This window comes from Arachis hypogaea, chromosome 5 (assembly GCF_003086295.3).
Source record: "Arachis hypogaea cultivar Tifrunner chromosome 5, arahy.Tifrunner.gnm2.J5K5, whole genome shotgun sequence".
NCBI lineage: Eukaryota > Viridiplantae > Streptophyta > Magnoliopsida > Fabales > Fabaceae > Arachis > Arachis hypogaea.
In genome coordinates this window covers 26,292,306-26,296,859 of record NC_092040.1, presented here as the reverse complement: position 1 = coordinate 26,296,859, position 4,554 = coordinate 26,292,306, and the positions used below count along the sequence as shown (strand labels likewise).

Here is a 4,554-nt window from a genome sequence, read left to right as displayed (position 1 = left end):
TGAACAACAAATTCAAAAGACATATGCACTGTTTAAGCATACATTCAGAAAACAAAAGTATTGCCACCACATCAAAATAATTAATCTGTTATAAAATTCAAAATTCCTGCAATTCTTCTCTTTTTCAATTAAGAACATTTTTCATTCAAGAAAGGTGATGGATTCATAGGACATTCATAACTTTAAGGCATAGACACTAATGATCGCAAGACACAAACTTAGGTAAACATAAGCATAATTTTCGAAAAACAGAAAAATAAAGAACAAGGGAATTAAAGAACGGGTCCACCTTAGTGATGGTGGCTTGTTCTTCCTCTTGAAGATCTTATGGAGTGCTTGAGCTCCTCAATGTCTCTTCCTTGTCTTTGTTGCTCCTCCCTCATGATTCTTTGATCTTCTCTAATTTCATGGAGGAGAATGGAGTGTTCTTGGTGCTCCACCCTTAGTTGTCCCATGTTGGAACTCAATTCTCCTAGGGAGGTGTTCAGTTGCTCCCAATAGTTTTGTGGAGAAAAGTGCATCCCTTGAGGCATCTCAGGGATTTGATGATGAGAGGGGTCTCTTGTTTGCTCCATCCTTTTCTTAGTGATGGGTTTGTCCTCATCAATGGGGATGTCTCCCTCTATGTCAATTCCAACTGAATAACAGAGGTGACAAATGAGATGAGGAAAGGCTAACCTTGCCAAGGTAGAGGACTTGTCCGCCACCTTATAAAGTTCTTGGGATATAACCTCATGAACTTCTATTTCTCCAATCATGATGCTATGAATCATGATAGCCCGATCTAAAGTAACTTCGGACTGGTTGCTAGTGGGAATGATTGAGCGTCGGATAAACTCCAACCATCCCCTAGCCACAGGCTTGAGGTTAAGCCTTCTCAATTGAACCGGCTTTCCTCTTGAATCTCTCTTCCATTGGGCGCCCTCTTCACAAATGACTGTGAGGACTTGGTCCAACCTTTGATCAAAGTTGACCCTTCTAGTGTAAGGATGTTCATCTCCTTGCATCATGGGCAAGTTGAATGCCAACCTTACATTTTCCGGACTAAAATCCAAGTATTTCCCCCGAACCATTGTAAGCCAATTCTTTGGGTCCGGGTTCACACTTTGATCATGGTTCTTGGTGATCTATGCATTGGCATAGAACTCTTGAACCATTAAGATTCTGACTTGTTGAATGGGGTTGGTAAGAACTTCCCAACCTCTTCTTCGGATCTCATGTCGGATCTCCGGATATTCACTCTTTTTGAGTTTGAAAGGGCCATCCGGGATCACCTTCTTCAAGGCCACAACTTCATAGAAGTGGTCTTGATGCACCCTTGAGATGAATCTCTCCATCTCCCATGACTCGGAGATGGAAGCTTTTGCCTTCCCTTTCCTCTTTCTAGAGGTTTCTCCGGCCTTGGATGCCATAAATGGTTATGGAAAAACAAAAAACAATGCTTTTACCACACCAAACTTAAAAGGTTTGCTCGTCCTCGAGCAAAAGAGAAAAGAAGAGAGTAGAAGAAGAAGAAATGAAGGAGATGGAAATGGCTTTGTGGTTCGGCCAAAGGGGGAGAAGTAGTGTTTAGGGTGTGTGAAAATGAAGGAGTGAAGATGGGTTTATATAGGGGTGGGGAGAGGGTTAGGGTTCGGTTATGGGAGGGTGGGTTTGGGAGGAAAAGTGGTTTGAATTTGAATGGTGAGGTAGGTGGGATTTTATGAAGGATGGATGTGAGTGGTGAAGAGAAATATGGGATTTGATAGGTGAAGGGTTTTTGGGGAAGAGGTGTTGAGGTGATTGGTGAATGGGTGAAGAAGAGAGAGAGTGGTGGGGTAGGTGGGGATCCTGTGGGGTCCACAGATCCTGAGGTGTCAAGGAAAAGTCATCCCTGCACCAAGTGGCGAGCAAAATTGCTCCCTGTGCCAATTTTGGTGTTAAACGCTGGGCTGGTGCCCATTTTTGGCGTTTAACGCCAACTTCTTGCCCTTTCCTGGCGTTTAACGCCAGTCTGGTGCCCCTTTCTGGCGTTAAACGCCCAGAATGGTGCCAGACTGGGCGTTAAACGCCCATCTGCTAGCCTTACTGGCGTTTAAACGCCAACAAGTTCTCCTCCAGGGTGTGCTGTTTTTCTTTCTATTTTTCTTTCTGTTTTTTCTTTTTCAATTGATTTTGTGACTTCTCATGATCATCAACCTACAGAAAATATAAAATAACAAAAGAAAATAGATAAAATATAACATTGGGTTGCCTCCCAACAAGCACTTCTTTAATGTCAGTAGCTTGACAGAGGGCTCTCATGGAGCCTCACAGATACTCAGAGCAATGTTGGAACCTCCCAACACCAAACTTAGAGTTTGAATGTGGGGGTTCAACACCAAACTTAGAAGTTGGTTGTGGCCTCCCAACACCAAACTTTGAGTTTGACTGTGGGGGCTCTGTTTGACTCTGTTTTGAGAGAAGTTCTTCATGCTTCCTCTCCATGGTGATAGAGGGATATCCTTGAGCCTTAAACACAGAGGATTCTTCATTCACTTGAATGATCAATTCTCCTCTGTCAACATCAATCACAGCCTTTGCTGTGGATAGGAAGGGTCTGCCAAGGATGACAGATTCATCCATGCACTTCCCAGTCTCTAGGACTATGAAATTAGCAGGGATGTAATGGTCTTCAATCTTTACCAGAACATCATCTACAAGTCCATAAGCTTGTTTTCTTGAGTTGTCTGCCATCTCTAGTGAGATTCTTGCAGCTTGCACCTCAAAGATCCCTAGCTTCTCCATTACAGAGAGAGGCATGAGGTTTATACTTGACCCTAGGTCACACAGAGCCTTCTTAAAGGTCATGGTGCCTATGGTACAAGGTATTGAAAACTTCCCAAGATCCTGTCTCTTTTGAGGTAATTTCTGCCTAGACAAGTCACCCAGTTCTTTGGTGAGCAAAGGGGGTTCATCCTCCCAAGTCTCATTACCAAATAACTTGTCATTTAGCTTCATGATTGCTCCAAGGTATTTAGCAACTTACTCTTCAGTGACATATTCATCCTCTTCAGAGGAAGAATACTCATCAGAGCTCATGAATTGCAGAAGTAAATCCAATGAGATCTCTATGGTCTCAGAGTGAGCCTCAGATTCCCATGATTCCTCATTAGGGAACTCATTGGAGGCTAGTGGGCGTCCATTGAGGTCTTCCTCAGTGGCGTTCACTACCTATTCCTCCTCTCCAAATTCGGCCATGTTGATGGCCTTGCACTCTCCTTTTGGATTTTCTTCTGTATTGCTTGGAAGAGTACTAGGAGGGAGTTCAGTAATTTTCTTGCTCAGCTGTTCCACTTGTGCCTCCAAGTTTCTAATGGAGGACCTTGTTTCAGTCATGAAACTTTGAGTGGTTTTGATTAGATCAGAGACCATGGTTGCTAAGTCAGAGTGGCTCTGCTTAGAATTCTCTGTCTGTTGCTGAGAAGATGATGGAAAAGGCTTGCCATTGCTAAACCTGTTTCTTCCACCATTATTGTTGTTGAAACCTTGTTGAGGTCTCTGTTGATCCTTCCATGAGAGATTTGGATGATTTCTCCATGAAGAATTATAGGTGTTTCCATAGGGTTCTCCCATGTAATTCACCTCTTCCATTGAAGGGTTCTCAGGATCATAAGCTTCTTCTTCAGATGAAGCTTCCTTAGTACTGCCTGGTGCAGCTTGCATTCCAGACAGACTTTGAGAAATCAAATTGACTTGCTGAGTCAATATTTTGTTCTGAGCCAATATGGCATTCAGAGTATTAATCTCAAGAACTCCTTTCTTCTGATTCGTCCCATTGTTCACAGGATTCCTTTCAGAAGTGTACATGAATTGGTTATTTGCAACCATTTCAATGAGCTCTTGAGCTTCTGTAGGCATCTTCTTCAGATGAAGAGATCCTCCAGCAAAACTATCCAATGACATCTTGGACAGTTCAGACAGACCATCATAGAAAATACCTATGATGCTCCATTCAGAAAGCTTGTCAGAAGGACACTTTCTGATCAATTATTTGTATCTTTCCCAAGCTTCATAGAGGGATTCACCTTCCTTCTGTCTGAAGGTTTGGACTTCCACTCTAAGCTTACTCAATTTTTGAGGTGGAAAGAACTTTGCCAAGAAGGCATTGACTAGCTTTTCCCAAGAGTTCAGGCTTTCTTTAGGTTGTGAGTCCAACCATATCCTAGCTCTGTCTCTTACAGCAAAAAGGAATAGCATAAGTCTGTAGACCTCAGGGTCAACCCCATTAGTCTTGACAGTGTCACAGATTTGCAAGAACTCAGCTAAAAACTGATGAGGATCTTCCAATGGAAGTCCATGGAACTTGCAATTCTGTTGCATCATAGAAACTAATTGAGGCTTAAGCTCAAAGTTGTTTGCTCCAATGGCAGGGATAGAGATGCTTCTCCCATAGAAGTCGGGAGTAGGTGCAGTAAAGTCACCTAGCACCTTCCTTGCATTGTTGGCATTGTTGTTGTTTTCGGCTGCCATGGGTTCTTCTTCTTTGAAGATTTCTGTTAGGTCCTCTACAGAGAATTGTGCCTTAGCTTCTCT

The 4,554-nt window shown here is 42.9% G+C and overlaps 1 non-coding gene across 1 annotated transcript; it reads left to right on the top strand.

The window, feature by feature from the left end:
• Positions 1-3,978: 3,978 nt before the first annotated feature.
• LOC112804950 (small nucleolar RNA R71) lies at positions 3,979-4,086 on the top strand. Its single transcript, XR_003203566.1, has one exon. It is a non-coding gene; the product is annotated as a small nucleolar RNA R71 (small nucleolar RNA).
• The last annotated feature ends 468 nt before the right edge of the window (positions 4,087-4,554 follow it).